Source organism: Dermochelys coriacea, chromosome 1 (assembly GCF_009764565.3).
Source record: "Dermochelys coriacea isolate rDerCor1 chromosome 1, rDerCor1.pri.v4, whole genome shotgun sequence".
Lineage (NCBI taxonomy): Eukaryota > Metazoa > Chordata > Testudines > Dermochelyidae > Dermochelys > Dermochelys coriacea.
In genome coordinates, this window is record NC_050068.2 from 199017565 (window position 1) to 199031894 (window position 14330).

The 14330-nt window shown below is 43.9% G+C and overlaps 1 protein-coding gene across 2 annotated transcripts in view; it reads right to left on the reverse strand.

Annotated features, from left to right (window-relative positions):
• Positions 1-3495, reverse strand: part of ST3GAL6 (ST3 beta-galactoside alpha-2,3-sialyltransferase 6) — a 77416-nt gene extending 73921 nt beyond the window's left edge. The window contains exon 1 of one of the 2 annotated variants that reach the window (XR_006280143.1): positions 3003-3269. The gene's annotated coding sequence lies outside the window, so the exon portion shown is untranslated. Of the gene's footprint in view, positions 1-3002 lie in introns of both variants that reach the window. The other variant, XM_038374132.2, reaches the window with a different exon arrangement.
• Positions 3496-14330: the final 10835 nt, after the last annotated feature.

A 14330-nucleotide genomic window follows, 5' to 3' on the forward strand; every position in this document is an offset into this window, starting at 1 on the left:
AGCGAGCAGCATATTGGTCAACAGTGCAGGATCCATTCCTGCAGACCAAAGAGGCAGTACACAAACCAGTTGAAAGATGGTGCCAAATGCAGACGGAAGCACAGGGATTGCTGGGATGTGACGCAATGCATCACGGGCACCGGGTCAGGGCCAAGGATGCCCTGCAGCCCCCTCCACCTTCACATAACTCTTAGTGGCTGAACAGGGAGAGATGTTCTGTGGGACAGCTGCCCAGCGTGCACCGCTCCAAATACCGCTGCAAGTGCCAGAAGTGTAAACACACTATTGCGCAGGCAGCTGACAGTGTGAACACACAACAGCGGTTTCCCTTCAGCACTCTCTGAGCAGTGCTGTAACTGCCTGCACTGTAACTCTGCCAGTGTAGACATACCCATAGTATAGTTACTTAGCTCCGTAGGAATCTGCACTGATGCCGCAAAAACTATGTCTAGTACCAAGAGCAGGGTGGGGGATCATCACAGTCTGAAATATTTTCAAAGAGGGGCCCAGCAATAAAAGTTTGAGAACCCCTACTTTAAAGAATGTGAAAACTTTTGAGGGAGCTCTTGTTAAAATTTTGACACCTGAGCACTGCAAAAAAGGTAAAAAGTGCTATTTTGACTTTTCTAATGCATCATAAAGAAGCAAAAAATAAAAAAGGCACATCCCTAATTTTTGTACTCTCCTTGGAATAACCTTTAACTGTAAATAAGAAATCTAATACAAATTGATCAACCCGTAGAAGTTTTCCAGATTGATATACATACACATCTTTGGTTACTATTTGCATTCAGTTTGGCTACAATGCAACTGTCTGTCATTACAGAAACAATCCCAATGCTAAGGTCTTAAATGTTCAGCCAACTAAACTGTCTTTGCCTAATGGCTGTGTAACTATGTGAATAGACAAATATTTTTATGCATTACAAACTTGACATAAGGAGTGTGGTGGGGGAGATGGGAGAGAGAGTATGAAGAAATTAAGATTTTATTTTACAATTAGGCTACCAAATTTCAGGTTGATATAAGCAGTTCAGTCCCCATTAAAGTCAATGGAAATACTCTGTGACTTCAGTGGGTTTCGGTTCAGGCCTATAATCAGGTAAACTCCCACTGATTTCACTGGAAATTTTGCCTGAATAAAGACTGCAGGATTGGGCTCAAATTTTAAATAACTATAATCTGAATATTGACTGTCAAAACCAAAATACATCATTCAAATCATACTCTGCAGATCCACCAAATAACAGCACACAAATAGACACTTCCTTAGATTTTTTTCAGTGACAAAAAAGTAGCTGGCTTTGCAGATTTAATAATTTTATTAAGATAATGTTGAAGTAAAAAGAAAACAGTACAGAGTTTAATCATAAAAGTTTCTGGTTATCAGGGAATAAGGTACAGATTATCACAGGGTGCAAAATTCAGTTTAGGAGCAGGTGGCATAAGGGATACATAATCTGCAATCTCCCCGATTGCGGGTAAAGTTTTAACAGGTCAAAGTACAGACATTGAGATATGGAGGTATGTTGTCCATATAATGGCTATGTTCAGGTGTGGAGTATAATGAGTGGGTACGATGATGAGGATGGATCTACCCTCATTTGGTGGGATTTAATGTTCAGTGAGTTTATGGTTCCAGTTCATACGGTCCAATGGAGGGGGGGGGGGGGAAGTCTCTCAGTCCAGAAACAGTCCATCAAAAGATTACCTGTAAACTACTAAAACAACAAGGAGTCCGGTGGCACCTTGAAGACTAACAGATTTATCTGGGCATAAGCTTTCGTGGGTAAAAAACCCACTTCTTCAGATGAATGCTGTAAACTACTGTTTGTTTTAAAATGCATTTGGTGTTAACTATGTTTTAGTAAGGGGGGGAAAAAACACACCTTCTTTTGATAAGAAGGGGTACTCAATTAAAAAAAATCACTTTTGTTTGAGGTGTTTTTAAATTAACACCTAGGATTACTAAAAAGAAAAGGAGTACTTGTGGCACCTTAGAGACTAACAAATTTATTAGCGCATAAGCTTTCCTGAGTACAGCTCACTTCATTTACTGTATCAGACTAAGGGGGTGGGGGTGCGGGAATCTCTCTTCCGATTTGCCTGCTGACTGCATTTTACAGCACCGTGCCTATAATCAGTTTGTTATAAGGGATTTTCCCCATCTTCGTGGGTTTTTCCAAACAGGAACAAGAGACAGACAGAGAGAAGAAAAACTTACTTATTTTACACACAGACACATATATTCTGGTCCTCTCAGTTTATAATTCATCAGACTTGAAATCTGGCAGACAAATGTGCACGGTAGAGAGAGAGAGAGAGAGATCAGCGAGGCTGCCACATCGATCGGCTGGTAGGAGAGGAAATATCTGCACTAACGAAAGTGCACTAAGTGGTTTTATTCCTTGCGATTGCCACTGAATCTTTTCACAAAAACAAGCGGGCTGTGCCTTGGTGTTTCCTGCCCCCAGAAATCAGAGGAAGAGAGGCAACGCCTCCGGAGCTCCTATTACAGACCCAGAGTCGATCTTTTCGGCAGGCATTAAGAGAATTTAGAAGGACCCCCCCCCCCGCCCCCGAATGCCGCGCTCGCGGTCCCACTCCGCCTCCCTGCAATCGGTTCGCGGCCCCCGTTCACACTGCCCCCAGGAGGACCGAATTCGTGGCGGGAAGCAGGGGCCACACACAGGCCCCCCACGGAGGGGGCCGGGCAGCGCTGGGGGACACACCACCCGCCGCTTCGTCGCCCCGTCATGTGCCTTCCCTCTCCGCTCCCATCGCCAGCTCGCCTCCGAAACGCGCACCCCGGGCCAGCCGGCCTGGGGCTGCCTCGCAAGGGCGCGGGAGAGCCCCGCCGCGTTCACACCGCCCCTGCCCGGCTCCCAGCCCTCGGCAAGCAGCGCGCGACAGAAAGAGCCGCCCGCGGCTTCCCCGGGGGCGCCGCGCGCCCCGCCACCCGGCCCCGGCCCCTCGCCCCGCAACGCTGGCGCGTTACTCACTGTGCGGGATTCCGGTCCCGCTCGCAGCCTGCGGAGCACCCACGCGTGGGCGGGCTGGGGCTGGGGCTGGGGCTGCTTCCAAGTGCCCCGAAAGCCGGAGAGGGAGCCCGGGGCGCGTGGCCAGAGGCGGGCTCCGGCCAGATGCTGCTGCAGCGGCGGCTTGCCCGGGACGCGTCTCCCGTTCGGCAAAACGCAGACACCTCCCGCCCCCCGCAGGAGCCCGAGGAGCCGGCGCTGCGGGCGTGGAGGAAGATGGTCTCCGCGCGGCTCTCGCCGGCCTTGGGCAGCAACAACTTTCGGTTGAGCAGCTTGCGCCGCAGAGGTCAGTCGCTTCGCAACGAGGCAGCCAGCGGATGTTGCGTAAATGAGGCCCCGGACTCGAGTCTAAACTGACAGAGAGGGGAAGAAGGGGGTGTGGGTGCAGCCCGCTGGAGCCCAGGAAAGGAGAGCGACCAAGTGAGGCAGGCAACAGCTTCTCTTCCACCGACCTCTGGTGGTGAGAGAGACAAGCCTTCGGACCCGAACAAGAGCTCTGCGTAAGCGCCAAAGCCCGTCTCTTTCACCAGCCGCTTGGGCCCGTAAAAATATATTGCCTCACCCGCCCGCTCCCCTTAACAGGGTAGCGGGTGCGGCCAAGAGGCGCTCTTAGCTGTGTGCACAGCACATCATTTCCAGCCGCTAACAGCAAAGTGGCTTGGATTAAAATCGAGCTCCCTAACAGAAGGGTTGTGATTTAAGATGAATTTCCGCAGGCTAGCACTTGTCCCACCTGCTTCAAGACTCATTTGCAGGATGTAAAAACGGCAAGGGTCATTAGAGAAACCGTTCTCCACCCTTGGGTGTGTCATCGTTTTCTAGCATGCGCATAGTTTATTCGTGCTGGGCAAAATCCTGACGCCAACACTAAGGCCTCCTCCTTCCTCTGTAGCATGGGGCATGGTTGACTTGAGGGAGGCTTCTCTGCTCCTTGAAGTCTTTAAACCATGATTTGAGGACTTCAGTAGCTCAGACATGGGTGAGGTTTTTCGTAGGAGTGGGTGGGTGAGATTCTGTGGCCTGCGCTGTGCAGGAGGTCGGACTAGATGATCAGAATGGTCCCTTCTGACCTTAGTATCTATGAATCTATGAACCATGTTAGTCTGAGTAATTTAATTCCAAGGGGAATGAATACACAGCATTAGCTAGTGCCAATTAACTATTTTTCCAGGAAATAACCATGCTGTAGAGACTATTCTACCTTCAGTGGCAGATAAGAGAACTCTGGTCTACTAGCCTGAATACACGCCCAAGAGCCAGTACCACTGAATTCTAATTCCATCTCTGAAACTGACTCCCTCTATGACCTTGGGCAATTCCGTTAACTCAGCCTCTGTTTCCCCATCTGTACAATGGAGATGATACCTTTCTCACAGAGTGTTGTATGGAATGGTTACGTTTCTAAAAATCTTTGAAAATGTTAAATGGTAGACATAATAACCACAACAGCTCTATATATGCTGATGTGCCTCTGAGTAGCTAGTATATTTTATGCTTAAACATATCAATGGGCCAAGCACAGGTAATATTTCAGTCCCTGTCCTTGCTAATCAAGGGCCCTGTGCTGTTTGAAGGGCTTTACCATGAGAAGCTGCCATAAACCTCATTAAATAATCAGGTGTACATGCAAATTAATGTTAATTTATAAAGGCCTCCAAGGAAGTGTTTGGCCAACTCCTCTTTCTAGTCCAAAGCAATGAAAAATTCCATTATCTTCAGTTTTTATCCTTGTACAACTTCAGTAGTTCTTTGGATTCTTTCAAAGAGCAGTACATTGACATACCAGATTTGATAATTATGCTTTTAGATGTGCAGTAATACATCCTACACATTGATACTGCTATCAGTTAATTCCCTGACTGTTTGCCTGACTGCGGACGCTGGTTTTATATCAGGTTTCAGAGTAGCAGCCATGTTAGTCTGTATTCGCAAAAAGAAAAGGAGTACTTGTGGTACCTTAGAGACTAACAAATTTATTTGAGCATAAGCTTTCGTGAGCTACAGCTCACTTCATCAGATGCATTCTATATGCATTTTATATCTGAGATGTGCACAAACTGTCTGTGATGTGAGCAGAGAGCCTTCCCATTTGAAAGAAACATCAGTGTGTTGTAAAGAAGTCTGTTGGTAGGAACATGGATTAAGAATCAGCATCCCCTCTGCACTCAGTTATAGGGACATGGAGGATTGTGTGGCTTTAGGTTACAGATTTATGTGACATCACCAGCCAGATTCTCCAAATCTTGCTAATGTCCTCCAGCACATACCTTTTCTTCTCCTTACCAGATCTGCATTCAGTGGAGGGATTTTCTTACCTGTTACCACTATGGAAGAGCTTTATCTTTAAATCATCTCCCAAAACAAATTACACAGCCACAAAGCCTCTTTTATTCCTATTGTCAATGTTGTTCTAAAACTCCCAACTGTATAGTATTCACATTCCCAGTTTTTGGCAGGTCACTTGAGTGGGGTTGATCTAGTTAGATTTTACAAATAATGATAGCGAGCAGCACATTACTTATCCAGGTGTAGATGTGCCTTAATTTATACCCTCAGACTGATGCTTCTGGATGAAAACTTCTTTTTCTCCTTAACTTAAAAACCTTGTAGGAGAAGAATATTCGGCTGACTAAAAGTGAAAAGTTGCTCCTTCTCCCATTCCTGTCTAATGAATACATTTTCTCTCACGGACTTCCATCTTAAATTACCTCATTAGAATTGTTTCTTCTTAATTCTTAAGTGAATCTGAAGTATACAAGAAGTTACTCTTTCTTTCTTTCCTGCTGGCCTTTCCTTTGAAACCAAAAAACAGCATTTACCTGCCTTTAGTCATGTGCAAACAACACATGATCCTCCTGATCCTGTTCTGACCATCAGCAAGTTGCTAACCTGGGACCAGACCAAAATTCTAGGATGTAACAGTTGAAACGCCCAACTGTCAATTCAGTGCGAAGAGAGAAAGCCAGGGGAACTAAACCCCATCCAGATATCATTAGGGGCAGGATTTTCCTCAAATGTCTGTCTTCATTTATTGTCCCTTTTTGGATCTATAACATACTCCCAAGAAGTCACCTGAACCCACAAATTAAAGAGAGCAGCAAGATCAGGCAACTGTAAGAGGAACCATTTCAGAAGTTGCTGCTGGTGGCTGAACAGAAACACATCCTATCCTGACGGTTCCCAAGAAAGGGAGTCAGCAGTTTCTTGATAAATATTCCCTAAACATCAGGGTAGCCAACTACATCTGATTGACTGAGCAAGAAGGAAGTATTTAAAATGAAAATAAGTAAAGCACGAGACAAGCAATGAAGTGGATACAGCAAAGCCATTTGGCTGAGATCATCTGCAGTACTGGTTTAATATCTAGTATATGCGATTTGTAGCCGTTAAGGCCAACTTAACATTATTTTACTTAGCAGTAAATGCAAGGAACCTACAGACCTGCATCCTGTAAGACATTGGCTTAAGCAAGCTAGCATAAAAGACAATGGTCACTCTAGATTTTGACAGGTTTCAGAGTAGCAGCCGTGTTAGTCTATATTCACAAAAAGAAAAGGAGTACTTGTGGCACCTTAGAGACTAACAAATTTATTAGAGCATAAGCTTTCGTGAGCTACAGCTCCGAGGAGTGAGCTGTAGCTCACGAAAGCTTATTCTCTAATAAATTTGTTAGTCTCTAAGGTGCCACAAGTACTCCTTTTCTTTTTTCTAGATTTTGAGGAACTGAGAATAGCTTGCCAAAAATTAATATAAAATGAGACTAGGCAACCACAGGAATACCGAGCATGGCTATTTTAGAATAGGATCCTTGACAGATGTCTAACCACAAACTTGCTATAGGAATAAGGTAATGAGACAACAAGGCTTAACATAATAGCCTATCAGGGAAATGCACCCCAATATTATGAGGGTGAGGAAGTCAGATATGGACAGAGGAGACTGCATGTTTGTATGAATATTCTTGGTGTATCCCAGGCCCTATATAAGTAAGGACTCGCATGAAGAAGATAGCTAGCCCTCTACCCTTCAATATTTTAGTGCTATAATATATCACCTATCTTCAAGCACTGGGGATCTGGACCATTGGACCCATTTAGCATGCCAGAGACAGGTCTGGTCCTTTGTCTCTTCATCTCTTACCACCAGATCGCCAAGAAAGGGGTCTGAGTAGATAAGTCTATGAGCTATACTATGCGAGGAATAACCTTTAAGAATTCTCTAATACTCTATTCTTGCTACTTGCTTGTGTGTTTTGGAGCTTTCTTGTCTCTATTCATTATATTAATAAAGATGGCTAAGGTCATGTTTTGCTTTCCATATGAGTGCCCTTGCCCTTGCCGGGGTTCTCTACAAGATATTGAACTTGTCAATTTTGACTCTCTTATGTCTGATTCTGGGACAAGAACCTTAGTACACTCCTCTCATTAGTTGAGTACCAATTGACATTCATCATAGGTTCAGCCTAAAGACTCTATCCTGCTGGGGATAAGTAGAGGGGTCATTATAGTTTAATAGGCCTTTCCTATTTATAACATCCATGTTCTAATTACCTGAAATCAAAAGCCCTTTCCTGAAGCAGGATGATGTCAGTGACCTTCCTCATCTATCATGTTCTCAAGAGTTTGCAGCACATTTTCAGCTCTGGCATCAGCGCAATATGCTGCTTTGGGGAAAATGCAGCTCCTCTTTAGTGGTGGCACATTTGATATAACCACTGCCAAACTGCAGCCTGCTCCAGAAACATGCAGAGCAGCACCAGGTAAGCACCATTCTGGGCAGTGGTTTGTAATGGGTAATTTTTATATTAGAGAGAGAGAGAGAGAGAGTGTAAAATCACAAGTAAGTCCTGGCCAGTTTGAAAACTGGAGAATTTTGTTTGTGTTCCAAGGGAACATCCCATGATAAACCCAGCTGAAAGGGGTTTTGGCTGGGAGCTCAAAAGCCACTCCTTGCAATGACCTTGGTAGGGTTGACAAAAAGCTGATTTGATGGACAGTGCAGTGAGGGGTGTGCCTCCCAGCCCGAAACAGATGTGTGTTAGCACTTCATCAGAGCTTGAGTGGCTAGCCTGAGCTGCTGCCTGGACCACAAACTCCACAGTGCTATTTATTTTTGTGATTAATTTTTTATGAACTTTCATAAAAGACACAAACAACAAAAAGGTAAATGTTAGCAAACACCGCACATTTCACAGGCTACCCCATAAAATTATGCAATTATTTGTCAAAGCTGCAAGACCAAACACAAAACCAGACAATAATACACAGACATAACATGTTAAGGTGGGAGTAACAATAATAATTAATAAAAGAGACATAGACAAAAATGGGAAGGAGACCTGAGAGGGTGGGGGCAGGAAGGGGGAGGGGAAAGGCAGAAGAGTCAGATGGCAGAGAAATCGGGCATTATTTGAGCTATCCCAGCAAATGTAGAAAGCAGTGGGGTCCAAATTTCTTCAAAATCAAAAAATTGCTCTCTACATCTATCTGTTATTCATTCTTTCACTGCTAAGTCAGATAGATCCGAATGGCACTGCTCTATTCTGGGCATAAGCCTACTCCTGCCACAGAGCTATTTTTAGCATACTAGTTCAAGCAGAGCTAGCATGTGTCTGTCTACCCAGATTAGAAGACGCACTCCCAGCTGCAGTATGGACATATCCAGTATGGACATATCCTGCCCCCAGACATCATGGCCATTAGAAAACCTCTGTCCTGCCCACGCCACATACTTTTAAAATACTTTTCTTCTGACACTGAGCCATCTAATCTAATTCAGCCACATCTTTATCCTGCTAGCTCTAACTTCTACTCCTTTTTATTCTGTTTATATATTACCTTTAATATACACACACATACTTGTTAAAAGAACACGTAGGTTGCAAAGTCAAGAACTCATAAGTTAGGGAATGCCAGAATCAAGATGGCCACTGCATCAGACCTTTCCTGCACGGCTACCAGGTTTGGTCCACTGTCTACACTGCCACTTTACAGCACTGAAACTTGCAGTGCTCAAGGGGGTGTTTTTTCACACCCCTGAGCGAGACAGTTGCAGTGATGTAAAGTGGCAGTGTAGACCAGGCCTAAGACATGTCCCAACATGTTCTGGAGGGCAGTCACAAATTACTTCTCCTGAGACAAAAGGTTAGCCAATGCCTCAGCCAGGTGTCAATGAGATCAAATGGACCATCACCTGATTAAGTGACCACTCTTTGGCAGGAGAGAGGTTGTGGGCAAAAAAAATTTTGACAAAGAAGAAGCTTGAGGTTCCTGTCCACACAGAATTTCTGTCTTCTGAACATCAGCTGCAGATTATTCTTGCTCAAGAGAAAGGGCTATAAGAGAAGAGAACAGTCACCTCAAATCATCTCTCCCTTTCTCCCTACCAACAGCATCAACAACACTTGAAGAGGAAAGGAAGCAGCATTGGACTGGGGAGAAAGACTCTGACTGAAAGATGCAGCCAGTATGATTGTTGGAACTTGTGATGAGACAGACTTTTGCTTTGAATTCACTTAGCTTGTTAAGTATTAGTTCCATTTTACCTTTTATTTCTTTGGAATCCATTCTGACTTCTATGCCTCATTACTTCTAATCACTCAAAATCCATCTTTCTATAGTTAATACATTTGTTTTATTGTTTTATCTAAACCAGTGTGTTTGGGGAAACTCCATTTGGAGTAACAGTGCATATCATTTTCTATTAATAAAATGACAAATTTATATAAGCTTGTATTGTCCAGAAGGATGCTGGGCAGCACAAGACACACATTTCTGGGGGAAAGTCTAGGATTGGGAGTTTGCTGGTGTTGCCCTGCAGTGTAATTCAAGAACGGCTGACTATAACACTAATACAATATAACTGGGAGTGATTTGCATGCTGGAGGCTGTGTCTGAGCTGGTCAGGAAGGGTTACTCTCATAGAAAAGCAGTGTAAAAGGCACCCCAGGTTGGAGAATTGAGGGAACACTGCTGTCTATCAGTCCAGATTGTGCCCTGAATACTGTCACAGTGGAACCACAAGTTAATGGACCAAAATTGTTCTGATGGATATTAGGCCTAACTGGTGGACAAAATAATGAAGGAGATGAACGATATCACCCACTTCTCCCCTTTCTGACCTTTTTTGCATGTAATTTTTTTGAGGTTTTAAGAGCAAACTGAAAAGCAGAGATTCTATCGCGTGGAACCATATTGATACCCTTATTGGACATTAGTAGCGTTGGAACCTTCAGGTCCACCATCCAGGCCTCTGCCATTTGAGCTAATGAATTAACATAACTGATAGAAATAGTATGTTGTCATCCTCTGAGTTGACCAGCAACTGGAGGGGGATGAGAGGCACTTGGTCAGTGAGTTCGCAGATATTTTCTGAAGCAGAGAAATGGTGAGATTCAGGGATCTTTGGTTCAATTCCAGCTTTTGCAGGGGAGCATGATCTAGTGGTCGTAGACCTCTCAGGCCTTCCCCCACCTCCAAACCCCCCCCCCGATCACTACTTTCCCAGATCTGTCTCTTCCTCCTCAGCTTCTCCTCTGAGCTTCCCCACCCCCACAAAGCTTCTCATCCTAGATCTAGTCTCCCTTTCCAACCAGTCCCAGTCTTTCCCTCAAGGCTTCCAATCTGAGCCCCAGTTTTCTCCCCACTCCCACCTCACCCCGGCTTCTCATCTCTGTTTCCTTTCCCAACCAGCTGCAGGCCCACCAGCTGGCTCCTCATATGATCTCAATCCTTCCTGCCCCCATCCCATTTTCTCCCCTCCCTGGCTCTTCATACAGCCTCAGTCTTTCCCTATACACTGGCTTCCTTTCCTTCCTTCTGCCCCTGTTTTACCCCTGCTCCCAGTGTTCTTGTTTAGCAAGACCCAGTCTCTCCTCACTCCTCCTCCAAGTCCCAGTTTCGTCCTACCTGCCTCCCAGTCCCAATCTACTCTCCATCTCCCCACCCCCAGGTCTGTCTTTGTCCCCAGTGCATTCAAGTCAGGTGACTTCTTCCCCCTTTCTTCCTGAGCCCAGCAGGGGAACACTAAGAGGACAGGGGAGAGACTCCAGTTCTGGTGCCACAGCATCCCACATTATTATTCAGAGAAAGTGCCACTCAAACCCTGCAGCTCTGGGCTGGAACATGCTCAGTGCAGATGGAATGTAGCGGCCACATTCCAACAGCTCTCTGCTGAGCAAACATGAAATGAGATATTTTTTTTTAAAGGCTTAATAACTTGGCCAGTAACTTTGGGTATTTCACCCCCACAGGAACAGCAAAAAAGCACCTTTCTGACACCTGGGCAACCCTTCTGCCAAATCTCAAGCCCTTGCTTCAAAGCATATAAGTGTTGGAGCTTCTCGAAAAAAGGTTGCAAGCTTTGTTTATTTAAAAACATGGGCAAAATAACCCCTGATCTTGTTCTTGGAAATGGCTAAACCATTTTTGCTGACACTTAAAAAATTCAGTTGGAGGCAGTCACCAGAGATGGGAAATTTTAGCCCAAATGTTTGGCAAAGTTATAAGCAACTGAAAGCAGTGTCTTATAATGGAATGTATAAGGCAGCCTTTACTATAGGTGGCACTACCAGCTTTACCTATAATTCTTGCTAAGTTAGTGTCTGTACTTATTTCTTAGTAAACCACAGTAGTTATTTTACTTAGCCTGTGCCTTATCTAAAAAGGCATTTAAAAGACATTCCCTTTACGAGTCTCAAACTCTTTCCTGGATGTTATTCTGAAATGTTGTGGTACAAATTGGTCCTTTAAGTTGACACAGAACCACTTTCAACTCTGATTGTTGAAATCCACATTTGCTTCTCTCTGACAATCAGTAGGCAATAGTTTCTGCAAAGAGAAATCTACGTAGGGCCCAGTCTTATCCTCACTTATGTGAATGCATGTAAGTGGGTGCTGTGTCCATGTAAGTGAAGATAGAATTAAGTACAGAGCCAAATTCTACTCTTGTATATACACACGCTAGTATAAAAACAGAGTAATTCTACTGACTGGTGACAGTCCTCTGTGTTTAAACCAGGTTGAGTAGAATTTCGCCCATAAATTTTAAATACAGCATCCTCCATAATCTCTACAAATGCAGTTATCCATTACAATGCTTCGTTTCATCTTTACCTAAAACTCAGTTAAAGCGGTCTCTTCATGAACATTCAAAAGATGCTTGATGTGACTAACTGCTTCCGCTGGCAGTGTACTCTACCCTGCTTAATGCTACACTCACCCAATATTGTGTATTCTATCCTGTAAAACAAATATCCTGCTGCGGTTGATGTAACGTGTGTCAAATCTTAATAACTGTACACTTCATGTTCCTGTTTACACTTCAGTTATAGGTGTTCCCACAAAACATTTCTTTAGAAGGAACTCCATTATTTATCTACCAGGATCAAAGTTCCTTCAGTACTGGTGATGACTAATTGAAGTCATACAATTCTTTATCATACTGCTTTAAAAACATGATTTACAAAATGCATACAGGAAACACTTCACACACCACTGAAGAGCAGCCGCCTATCTTTAATCTACCTAGGTCTCTAAAAGCGGAAGTGAGGATGTTATGGCTTGCGCTGTACAAGCTCTCCCATCTACATACTTGCATTGCTAGCCTGTGCTGAAGCCTAGGCCACCATGTCATCACTGCTACTTTTTGGAAACCGTCCAGATTAAGCTGCAAATTACACCCCCAGTTGCAGTGTAGAGTGACGTAGCCTAATACAGATGGCTCAGAGAGAGAGGGGGTGGAAGTAGCTAAACCTGTATCTTTCTGTTAATTTCTGTGTTAAGAAAACCAAACCACAAGAAGAATTGAGTTTAGATTCTACATAGTTGGCCTGGTATACCAATGTAAATCAGGAGTATCTCCACTGAAGTCTATGGCATTACTCCAGTGTGAAATCAGAACCAGGCCCAACAGGTAAACTGTGTTTGAGAGCAAGTCTGGGAAGGACACTTTCTTACAGGTGAAGGAGCAGTGGTACACATCTGCTCATATGATACTGTATCAATATCCATGATGTCAGAGACAAACACACTTGGTATTATGTCTCCTACACTGATTTCCTTCTTATGGCCTTATGTTTCCTATTATTTTATTATGTCAAAAAGTCTTTTACTGAGAAGTGGGAGGGAAATAATATTTATCAGTCATCCATCAACCACAGCAGGGCCTTCTTTGTGTCCCATGCCTTCTACCATCTATCCCTGATAGCATGATTGAGTAATCACAGATTATGAGATTAACATTATATTCTAGTTCCTCATCAGATCTCTCCAGTTCAGTTTCTTCTGGAAGCTGGAATAGTGCATCCACATTATAAATGCTTCTCCTGGATTTGAGCTGGATGTCAGAAACATAGTTGGCAAAGTCTGGACCTGAGCTGTGCAATAGCATAGTTATTATAAGCATCAAGCCAAATTGAAGAGACCTCTGACATATAATCATGTTCACGTTGTCCAGATTCTTAACTGTTGTAAATAGGCATGGTTTCATGTATTGATTCAGAACAGCTGAAGATTTTGATTAAGTATAAGTGGTTATGTCTCAGCGTGCTCTTTCAATTGGCTCTGTCTATAGAATGATGCAATATACAGGATGAAGGGAAAATGAACACAGCAAAATAACAAGGAATAGCAGTGACTAGATACAGAGAAGGGGGACAGTGAGAAAGATAGGCATGTATGACCTCTTTCTTATGCCTGTGTAAACCACAAGTTATTCCACAGAAGCTAACAGAGTTACATTGCTGTAGAAGAAGGTTAAGGGCTTGATCCTGCACCACTGAAGTCAGTGGGAGTTTTGCCACTGGGAGCTATAGCAGGGCTGAAGTGAGGAGAATCAGGCACTGCCTGTTTACTAAAGTACTTCTCCAGTGACCTACTTTGAACTTAGAGATGGGAGATAACTACAATACAAGAGATGCCGGATTTGTAATTTTGAACACGTCATTTTCTTTCTCCAACTTATTTATCAGTTCACAAATTCTGGCTGGCAATGAGACATACCTATAACCTTGGGCCAGATAAACCCCCCAGTACACAGCCTGAGTGATCAGGCATGCCTGTGGCAGATGAGCCACTGGGCCAACAGGGCCCGTGGCAATGTAGAGGCAATGTAAATGGTGGTGTATGTTAGCAGAAGAAAAGCTTTAGATGGTGTGAGCTGGTGCAATTTACACAACAAAAAGGTGGGAAAGTAGATTTATAGCATGAAAAATACAGCGGGTCCCTCCCATGCTACACACATTTTTTTACTACTTCCTCCTATTTGCTTTTTCTTCTAAACCCTCAATGTATA